We start from the raw sequence: 11,605 nt of genomic DNA, 5'->3' as shown, positions 1-11,605 counted from the left end.
AACAGTCCTCCTCGATGGCTGAAGGCATCGATCCAACGACAACGGCGACGACATCCGCCATGAATGCAGAACGGCCCCGCACAACACCGCAGCCACCACGACGCCCAACAACAGCATCACGTATAGCAGGAGGCCGACCTGGACGGCGGGGACTGCTCCAGCAGAAGCACGCAGACCAACCACAGCCCCACGCAACCGAGGAGGCTGGGCCTGGACGCCGCGGACCATTACAGCTAGGAGAAGAACAAACTATGTAATTCAATCAATGTAGATGGAAGAGAAGAAACAAAGCCCACGTAACACTAGGAGATCACAGGAGGCAAAGCCTATTTATAACTCACGAAAAGACAAGAGGAGAAAACGAGAAGGAACACGAAAGACAATCAGACTTGAAAAGGACATCGGTAAAACCCTCCTCCCGGACTAAGCTGACAGCGCGCCGAAGAGCCATTGCTCCAGCCAACTCCGAAGAACGCACGCCCCTTAAAGGTTCAGAGCACGCAGCCACACAATTCCCCTCATGGTTGAGAATCACCACTCCAAACTGGACATGCCCAGCCCCTCACAAACAGCGGCGTCAGAGAACGCAACCACTGTACCATGCGGCGGCGGAGACCAAAGAAGGACAGAAGAAGAGGTCTCACGCCTGGGAGCGTGTACAGGTTCGACCCTCATTCAGGCTAATGTTCCTCCTCTCTTTTGCTTCAGCTGGTTCCGTTTCGAATCAAAAGGCCTGCAGGGTGACCCCGATCGCCGGACGTCCACGAGGGATCGCCGGAGTTCGTGGGGCTACGTTTTCATCCTCGGTAAAACTTGCACCACTTTCTTCTTGTCGCTATGATCCACCTAGATCCACGCTAAATATGCTGCTCATGCATTCACGCGCGCGTGGTGTGCAGTGAACAACTGCCTCCAGTACAGCGCTTACTACGGCGTGTCGACGAACCTGGTGAACTTCCTCAAGGTCCAGCTGCACTCCGGCAGCAAGGCCGCGGCGAACAGCGTCACCAACTGGCAGGGCACCGCCTCCATCACGCCGCTCGCGGCCGGCTTCCTCGCCGACTCTTTCCTCGGCAGGTACTGGACCATCACCCTCTTCCTCTTCATCTCCGTCGCGGGGTACGGCGTCGTGGCGGCGAGCGCGGTGTTCTACGCGGGGCTGTACCTGGTGGCGCTGGGCGGCGCGCTGCAGCCGGTCCTGTCGTCGTTCGGGGCCGACCAGTTCGACGCCGAGTCCGACGAGGAGGAGCGCCGGCGGCAGAGCTCCTTCTTCAACTGGTTCTACCTGTCCATCGTCGTGGGCTCGCTCGTGGGCGGCACCGTCCTGGTGTGGGTGCAGTCCGCCCACGGCTGGCGGCTCGGCTACGGCATCCCGGCGCTGCTCAGCGTGCTCGCCGTCGCTCTGTTCCTCGCCGGCACGGGCGCGTACCGCCGCCACCAGCCCCCCGGCGGCAGCCCGCTCACCAGGATCGCGCAGGTGGTGGTCGCCGCCGCCAGGAAGTGCGACGTGGAGATCCCGACCGACGCCACGCTGCTGCACGAGTGTGACGGGGACGACGGCATGTCAGTGATTCAGGGGAGCCGCCGCCTCGCGCACACTGACGAGTTCAGGTCAGTTCCCGTGCCCTGGCCGTCGTTAGCATCGCCTTCCACTTGCATCGTCTCCATCATGTGCAGTTTTTTGAGAAAGGAGCGTTCAATTTATTTTGTCTATGATTGAAACATGCTGTGTGACTGATTGAGCAAGCTAATCAGCCAACCTGGACCAAACCTAATCTCGGTGTCATCCACTCTTCACAGTAGCTGCCCAACATTATCTTTTGTTAAAATTCAACCCATAGTAAATCTGAGCATCTTGTTTGTGCAGATTTGCTGATGAGAATTACCAAAGTATCATCTAACTGTTACATCATCTGATTAGTGAAATAAAAAATAAAAATTCATATGAATCTCCGCGTAAAATCAAATAGTGTAGGAGTTAGATGAGATATAGTTAAGTCTCGTCTAGATAAGAGTTAGCCACATTCTTATTCTTGTGAATTCACAAGATGCTCGCCACTTCCAGGAAGTGTGACGTGGAGACCCTGACCAACGTCACGCTCCTGCATGAGTGTGCCCTGACCTCTTCGAATGTCCAAACACCATGAATTTTAGCACCCACATCACACATTTGAGTATCTTTGATGCCAAAAAAATATCAGATCTTTTTTACTTCTTCCTTCGATCCACATTAATTGCCGCTGCGAGTATTTTATTTGATTTTACTGTTCACACACCGAATCATCACACTCATATCTTTTGTTGAATCGATAACCACAATAATGCAGCAAAAGTCCAAGGAAGTTGCTTCAACGGAAAAAAGACTGACTATTCTTTTAGGTGATGTTTTTGTTTTCTAGTTTCAGTCACTTTCCTTCCCTCATCGCCGTCGACCCCCTTCACCCCTTGTTGTCAAGAGGCCCACTGCCAGGGGCCTAACCACCATTTTGCCACCCGACGCGGACAGCTTCGCGCCCCCTCCCAATCCATGCCACCACCCCTACCATGTCTCCATCCCTTTACTACCTCGTTTGCACCGACCACATAATTGAATTGGACCCAGACAAAATTTGATAATTAAAGAATAGCAATTGACACAAAAGTAGATTTACAGGGTGCTAGTAGGGCATGGTCAATGTCGATTGTCGATCAAAACTTGACGCCACAAAATTAAGAGCAACAAACCTCATGGTAAGTCATTGTAGCATGCTCATGCCGAGGAAAAAAAAGATAGAATCGGTTCTAGTCTACAACCCACAAAGACATTATTTCATCTTTGCTAATTTAAACCATTCAGATATTTTAAACCACAATTACATTTTTGAAACTTTATGTATATTTCAACTCCTAGCGTCAAGACATTTCAAGTAAGATCAATTTGGATACAATTCAAACATGTTCAAATTTCAACATTTCAATCCACATATTTCACTAAATTTATTCTAGTGTGGGGAACTGCTTAGAATAGGACCAATGAGTGTATTCGAGAAGGAGTGAAGGTTTTAGTGAGATTGATATGTTTCAGAAGAGTGATTTTTTTGTAAGTTTGGAAAAGTGAAATATGTTATGAAATTACCGAAAGGGATGAACTCACTTTTTTTTAAGTAGTGGAGTCTTACCCGGAATAAGTGAAATCCCTTTTTTTTTTGAAAAACTGAAATATGTTCTGAAATAATTGAAATGGATGAGCTGAATAATTGCGAAAAAATGAAATTGATCCTATTGAAATATGTTTTTCAAATAACTGAAATGTATGGTTTGAAATAATTTAAGTGGATGTTTTCAAATAATTGAAACCAGTTTGTGAATATGTTTTTGAAAGAATTGAAATAGGATTTTTGTGATGTGTGAATATCTAAACTGAAAGTGCTACTGGTGAAATGTCAAATATTTTCATGAAATTGAAATAACAATGTGAAATATGTAAACTGAAAGTGATGTTGGTGGATTTGTGGAAGTGAAATGCCTTTTTTGTGTTTATATCAGGTTTAAGTGAGTAAAGTTATAGATTTCATAACTTCATATTTGCAAAATAGTGTTATGTTTTCTGAAATATGTTTTTAAATAATTGAAATGGATGAACTCAAAATTTTAAACTACAGAATATGTTCTCAAATAACTGAAATGGATGAACTCGATAATTGAAATCACCTTTTTTCATGTTATTGAAATAGGTTTCCTAATATAATTAAATGTATGTTTTGAAATACTCAAAATGAATGCTTTCAAATAATTGAATTGGAATCGGGTTTTGAAAAAATTGAATTGGTCTTTTGAAATTATGATTGACATCGTTTTTAGAAACAAATAGCCGGTTTCTTGAACTGAGTGAAATAGTATTTGAATCTACTTGCGAAATAATTGTGTGAAATTCAAATATGTTTTTGAAAGAACTTAAATCTGGATTTTCAAATGACTAAAATGTTTTCAAATGCAGTTGAATAAGTCGGTTGAAACAGTCAAATTTAAACATGTCTGAAATGTATCTAAGATTGGTCTTGTTTTAAAGTCTTGGCGCCATGAGTTTGAATATACTACAAAGTTTGAAAAATTAAATTATGGTTTAAAAGATATGGATGATTTAAATATGTATTTAGACAATGTGTGCATATGCACCTAGGAGCCATAGCCAATTTCCGTCAATTCATATTGAAATGAAGTTTCCAATGGTCAAAGTTGGATTTTGGAAAGCATGCGCACCTTATTCATTTGAATGGAGGGAATATGTCATTGATTTTACGCGGAGATTCACATGAATGTAGATGTGCTCTCGGCAAACCCTTTAGTTATAACTATCGTTGAATATAATTGTGTGTTCAAACCTGAACAATTATGTTACAAGCATGATCAAGTTCATGGGTTATAAAAGAGTTAGCTTTACGTGATAAGAAAACAAAAATGTTAACTTGTTCTTAGACCTCATCACTTTTAAAAAAATTGCGAATAAACTTGTGATTGGATGGTTAGGAGGACAATGGTATCGCAGCCCACCAAGGTTCTAAGACCTAGACTTTGTGGTTGCATTTTTCTGGATTCAGGCTTTCGGGCGATATGAGTTGGAGGAGACGTCCCCATGGACTACATTATTTGTGGTGACTTTGTCAATCTCAACATGATGTGCTGGTTCATTTTTTTGGAGATGCTCAAAAAGGTAGGGTGTGCATGCATACATTCACGATTGAATGTATGTGCGTATATATAAGCATCTGTGTTTGTACTGTGTTATGAAAAAATCTAAAAAATACTTATTCTTAGGCCTTGAGTTATTTTCCCAAGCAGCGGCTGTCACCGGAAGTAAGACTTGGAGGATTTTGGCTCGAGCCCGAAATTCTGAAAATAAATTGAAAGCTGACTTTTAAGTATGGCATGTATGAGGCCTTAGTATTACATCCGTATTTAGACAAATTTAAAGACAAATAATTTGGGATGGAGGAAGTAGTACTCTTAGCCCATGGGTGAGAATATCTTATTTATTCACTATGTACTTCCCTCTCACAATTTGGGCTAGTTTGGAACCCACATGTGGTAACTCTCTTTTACGACCAGACAATTTGGTTGGAGACACAAAGTGAAAATTTTACCGGTACCTACCAGGCGCTAGCCAATCACCCTGCGCCACCACACACCATATTCTATACCACATATATAGTAGCATTGTTTTCTCATGTTTATTAAATATTGGTATTTCAACATCCTGACCCACCACCTGATATCATCCTTCATCCACATGCATGCAATGAAGGAATGTGACATGTCCTGTCTCTCTTCTCTCATACAGTAGATCCACACTTCTATTCCTCATAATTTACCGGAAATTGGCTATGGCTCCTAGGTGCATATGCACTCATTGTCTAAATACACATTTTAAGAAATTGAAAATTTTTGAACAAAAATCCTGCGTGTATACCCGAACATTCTATGTACGTGCACAAAGTTTTCGGTGAAAAATGAGGTTTTTTGTGGCTTGTGTAAAAAAGACAATTTCTGATACTTCATTATAACTATTCACGAGGCATTTCTTTATCCTTTTTACACAAGCCACAAAAAACGTCTTTTTTCATCGAAACTTTTGGCACGCACATAGAATGTCCGGATATACCCGCAGGATTTTTGTTCTGAATTTTTCAAATTTTCAAAGTATGTATTTAGACAATGGGTGCATATGCACATGAATTGATATATAATTTTTAAACCCAATAAATCATATTTTCTTGGTCTAATTTATGGTTAAAGATGATTTTTGAGATGCGTGCATGCCTTATTCATTAGAATGGAGGGAGTAGGAATTAGACGTGCAATAGCTCACGGTGTGCAAAACCGAACCGGAAACCAAAACAAACCCAAAAAAGCCAAACCGAACCGACATTTCAGTTTTTTTAGGTTTTGGTTTCGGTTTTAGTTTTAAATTATGAAAACCATTTGCATTCCAGTTTTTTCGGTTAGCAACGGAAAACCATTAGGTTAAACCGAATTAACCAAAAATTGAGGTTTTTTGGGTTCAAAAGCGTAATGGGCTGCTATAGTACAATACTTTCTAGCCCATTTAGTGCTTGGATTTATGTGATCCAATGTTCCTTCTTTATCCTTTTCTAATTGTTTTCTACTCATTTATGATATACATGATCTATTTACACGTGAAAAAGTTATGGATTGACTCAAAAATCCGCGTCAATTTTGGTTAATTTGGTTATTACCGAACCAAGCCGAAAGTAATGCGTTTGTTTACAAAGTATTTTTGCAGTTTTCAGGAAATACTGTGGTTTGTAAAAAAACTTTGGTATTACATACTTTGAGGTGTTTGGATGAAACAAAAACAGAAGTTTCATAAACTGTAGTATGCCAAAAACTGTGTTTTTTTGCAGTATCTAAAAAAGTGGTCCAGTCCTCTTTTTTCTAAACAGAAGTGAGAGAAGTCATTGAAGATAGCGCACTTGACGTTCACGTTGAGATAAGATCAGATGCATGAGATCACTACTATTTTGCCTCTTTCCGTTCTATTGTTAGCGAATCTTATTCTATCCCCTAATTAATCCATAGCATCCTACAAAATCTATGGGAGAACGCGAGAGAGCCAGAGTGAGGGAGAGGGCCGTCTGTTTTGTGGGGTCACATTGCCACATCAGCATGGACTAGTCAAAACCACGTCTAGTCAGCACCAATACTGGGTCAGCCGAGAGAAGGGATGATTTTTGTCCGGTTTCGTTAGTTCGGGATGCACTCTGCCCGGTTTTGAAGTTGAGGGACGAAAAGTAAACTCCACGAAGAGTTGAGGGACGAAAAGTATACTTTAAAAAAAAATTAATCGGTTGCACCGGTCGGTTGTTATCCATTATTCAGGTTCTTGGACAAGGCGGCGGTGGAGACGGCGGGCGACAGGGTGCGGCCGGCGAGCCCGTGGTGGCTGTGCACGGTGACTCAGGTGGAGGAGACCAAGTGTGTGTTGCGGCTGCTGCCGGTGTGGGCGTGCGGCATCATCTTTGCGGCTGCCTACACGCGGATCAGCACCACCTTCATCCTTCAGGGGGACACGCTGGACCCGCGCGCCGGCCGTTTTCGCGCGCCCGCCGCCGTGCTCACCGTCTTCGACACAGTCAGCGTCATGCTCTGGGTGCCGCTCTACGACCGCGCCGTCGTCCCGCTCGCGCGCCGCCTCACGGGCCACCGCCGCGGGTTCACGCAGCTGGTGCGCATGGGCGTGGGCTTCGTCATCCTCACGATCGCCATGCTCGCCGCTGGCACGCTCGAGGTCGCACGGCGACGGGTCGTCGCGCGTCACGGCACCTACACCGGCGCTGACGGCGCGGAGTACGTGCCGATAGGTGCCCCAGTACGTGGTGGTAGGGGCCGCAGAGGTGTTCACGTTCATCGGGCAGATGGAGTTCTTTTATGACCAGGCGCCGGATGCCATGCGGAGCGTCTGCTCGGGGCTCTCCAGCGCTGCGTTTGCGCTGGGCAACTACGCGAGCTCGACACTTGTGGCCATCGTGGTGCACGTGACAACGAGGGACGGACGGCCCGGGTGGATTCCCGACGACATCAACGACGGACACCTAGACTACTTCTTCTGGCTGCTCGCCATGCTCTGCACCGGCAACTTCGGCGCGTACCTGCTCGTCGCACGGTGGTATACTTACAAGAAGACCGCTGACTGAACCTGGCGATCACCGTGCCGTAAGTGCTAGGGTACTTCTCTAGTGCAATAAACTTGTAATTGGGAAAGCTACCTGTGTTGCCGCAAATCTTGAAGGAACTCTGCCTCTAGAAGATTAAGAATAGTTGATCTAGAAAAACATTGAATGGTTAGAGAGACCGTGGTATCCCCAGTTCATCAGGGTTCAAACCTTAGTGCTTGCATTTATTTCTGGATTTATTTCAGGATTTTCGGCGATGTGCATTCAGTGGGAGAAGACGTTTCGATCAACGACGAGGTGACTTCGTAAATTTCAAAATGATATGCCGGCTCAGTCTTTCGAAGGTGATTATAGTGGTAGGATGTACGTGTGTGCGTTCATAAGGATTAAGTGTATGCACGTGTATATGAGCGTTTGCGTTTATACTGTGTTCAACAAAAAAGATCGTCAGTTGTCTAAAAAAATTCAGGTTTCAACACTGACTCCTCTTGGACGCCCGCAGGCGTCGGGTAGGCGCGGCAGCAATGCCTAAAAGCAAGGGAAATGGGCCGGCCAACTCTGGCGCGAGCATGCTTTTTACTCTTTAATCTTTTAGTTGGTTTTTCTCTGAAAAGAGTTTTTGTTGCGAATCTTTATGTTTTAAACCCTTTTTAAAAATCAGTGCAAGTTTAAAAATATTCAGTGTGTACTGTAAAATTGTTCATTGTATATTAAAACAGTTCACTATATATGAAAAAATATTCAGTGTATATTAAAAAATGTTGAAAGTATATTCGAACTTTTTTGGCGTGTATTATGCTTATTTTACAATATATTACAAAAGTATTTAATGTTTATTCGAAAAAGGCCATCATATATTAAAGAATTGTTCACTGTGCATTAAAAAATTGTTCGCCATGTATTTAAAAATAAAAAATAGAAAAAAAACCCACAACAAAGCAAGAAAATCTGAAAACCCCATATAAAGAACCGGAAAGAAAAACAAAAAAAGCTAACAGAAACGAAAAGAAAAAAACTGCAGCGAACGAACAACAACCCGTACGACTAAACTGGGCCTGTCCACCTCCCTTGCACAGGTGTAGAAATCGATGGGCTGGGTGGTCTAAACGAATCACGCTCCGGAAGCTTTCAACCTGCCCAACATAGTGGGCCGTGGACAAACACACCCGGCCTGCACTGGTCGCACGACGCGGGCTGCAAAGAAATCAGTTGAACATAAACATATTACACCTAAAAAAACATAAACATATATTCCCCTAAAAAAACATAAACATATATACCCCTAAAAAGGGCATACAGATAGGATCTGTATTCTTCTAAAAAAATATAAGATCTGTATTATATATTTTTGAAAAGAAAAAAGATGGGAGGACTGCTATGATTATTAGAGATCATTGATATGAAAACTGTCATGGGATGCCCGTAATATTGCCAGGAATTCGCTTGCTCTTGTGTCAGGTCGCCGTGTTTGGATTTCTGAAGCCTTCAAGCTATGTAAACACATCAATCAGTGATTAATAAAGTCTGATGGTATTTTGCTCGAAAAAGAGAGAAAAAAGATGGGATCTTTTTACCACATGCCATACATGGTTAGCAACCTTCACTTCTTCTGTCACAAAACGGCGCATCATGTAGTTGGTTCATCTCGGCAGATACTTATATATGTGAAAAAGCTGAGATGGAAGAGAAAATGTTTCTCTTATTTCGTTTGTAGCAGTTTTTAGAGCATGTTTCATTTGATTGCCATTTTGACCCCCCAATATGTCTACCTCAAGGTTGTGCCCACGGACATGCTGCGAAAACCTCATTTGTCCGCATATATGATTGGTGGGGATGGAAATAGAGAGAAGATAAAGAAAAACAATAGAGAGAAAGTGGTCGGGGTGGGCTGGGTCTGACATGACGGGCTGTCCGGATGTCCCCATTTCCTAACTGTATATGAGATGGGTTTGGGTGTTTGCAGACAGCCCGAACATATGTGGACGACTTGGGGGCCTCAGTTCGAGAGCCTTTCTTTTATCAGGGAACTGTTAGGCCCGTTACATGAGTTTTAAGTCTTTTGGCGATGATTTGTGTGGTCCTCAATGACAGTCTACATGTTGTCATATGTTTCTTCCCCTGGCGCGACGATGCTCTACCGGGCAACGCTACGTAAGGAGGCAGAGCTATGTTTTCCTTGTATGTTTGGTGCAACTGCTATTGTGTTGAATTTATGTTTGTGTCCTCGTAGAATCGATCTTTTTGATTTGTTGAGTTTTCAACAATATGTCTTGATGCCTTTTTGGTTTGATTTTTTGTGAATTAGAATCTTTCTTCAGCAATATGACAAAGTTCTCGTGTCGACAACATGCACTTCTAGGAGATCATCCCTAGCCCAAGTATGTTAATCTCTGACCACTTTCAATCTTTATAGGTTAGTGATTCAAGGGGTTCTCTCGAGCTCTATCAGTAATCAAGTCTATGCAAGTGTGGTCAGCGCTCTGATCCAATTGTGGATTCTTTATTGAAGCCTTGGAAGGATTTTGTCTTCAAAAAAATATTACAGCCGAGAAGCTGTTTCTGAGGGATTTGATTGTAATTGCTAGTTTTACAATAAATGCATGTGCTTTAAAAAACCTGGAGATTCAAGTTAGAATTACAATACTCGAAACACATGATTGTCGGATCTTCTTAAATCTCAGTCCTAGATCAAGTAAGTGAAGGATATGATTTTGGTACTGCTTCCTCCTTTCTGGTTTGTTAGGCCTATCCAAAATAAAATGTCAGCAACCAAGATAGATCACGATCGGGGGAACAAATTTCGTAGTTTTCATAACTGCCCAATTAGTGTGCTTGTATCGCCAAAAATCGCAGTGCATGCATGCATGGGCACTAAATGATTAGAAACACTTACATGCATTGACCAGCTTTCTTTTAACCATTGGCGAATTAATATACCTCAAAAATCTAATCATTTGACCGAGATGAATAAAAGTGAGAATAACAAATAAGGAGAAAAAAATGTAAGATCGATAAACCCTGCAAACTTACAAGAGGGGGTACAAGTAAATGGTGCACTGAAATGGCCTCAATAAGTTTAAGTACCAAAAGGGAAATATTGCATCGCATTGCTACTGTCTTATGCGTCCAATTGTGATCCAAGAGCTTTGCTTACTGTGACACTGCAATGGAATGGTAGAGGTCAGATGGATTCCATAAAAATAAATTGCTTACCTCGGTGGCACCAACGGATAACTATTAACTAACAAATGCATGCATGGTTGGGTCCTTTTCGAGGCATACGATTGGTTGCATAGTTAATCTTCGAGCGTCACTAGTGACGGCATTGTGATTGTTGCTACTAGCCTTAGTTTATTTACACTAGAGAAGGATCAGTTACGTGTTTATGAATTACAAATAGTCATGCTGGCAAGAATTACACAGTTTAAATTATACCCTGGAAGCGACCGGGTCGATTTCGTCCTGCCTCCTAAACACTAAACATGGTGACCAAAATAGTAGACTTTTTCTTTACTAAATATACAAGTTTACACATGTTATTCTTGCCAATACGAATACATTGCATATAAAAATGACAGCTCGCCTTGCATAGATATTATTTTAGAGCCTCGCATAGACAATTCTTTTGTGCACAATATGTGTTTGGTTTGCTCAAGATAATCTTGTTCTTTAGTTCAATAAAAACCATGGATGAAAATAATGTTACGTCGATCGATCGCTATCTACATGGTAAAACAATGTGCGTCATATATAACTAATTACCCGTCAACCCTCTCCGACTGATGGTGAGGGATTTCATCTTTAAGAATTGATGTTGTTATACCGGGACAGATGTCTTCTGAAAGGATGCTCATTGCATTTAATTTTATCCATCATATTCAGTACAAAAAGAAACCCCAATACAACTCAATGTGCTTAAAGTACAAGCTTCATTT

At 42.5% G+C, this 11,605-nt stretch overlaps 1 pseudogene; it reads left to right on the top strand.

Moving 5' to 3' along the window:
• Positions 1–425: 425 nt before the first annotated feature.
• On the top strand, positions 426–7,893 carry LOC119269823 (annotated as a pseudogene).
• The last annotated feature ends 3,712 nt before the right edge of the window (positions 7,894–11,605 follow it).

Source organism: Triticum dicoccoides, chromosome 3A (assembly GCF_002162155.2).
Source record: "Triticum dicoccoides isolate Atlit2015 ecotype Zavitan chromosome 3A, WEW_v2.0, whole genome shotgun sequence".
Classification (NCBI taxonomy): domain Eukaryota; kingdom Viridiplantae; phylum Streptophyta; class Magnoliopsida; order Poales; family Poaceae; genus Triticum; species Triticum dicoccoides.
Note: the sequence above shows the minus strand (reverse complement) of the source record. Positions and strands in the feature narration are given on the sequence as shown.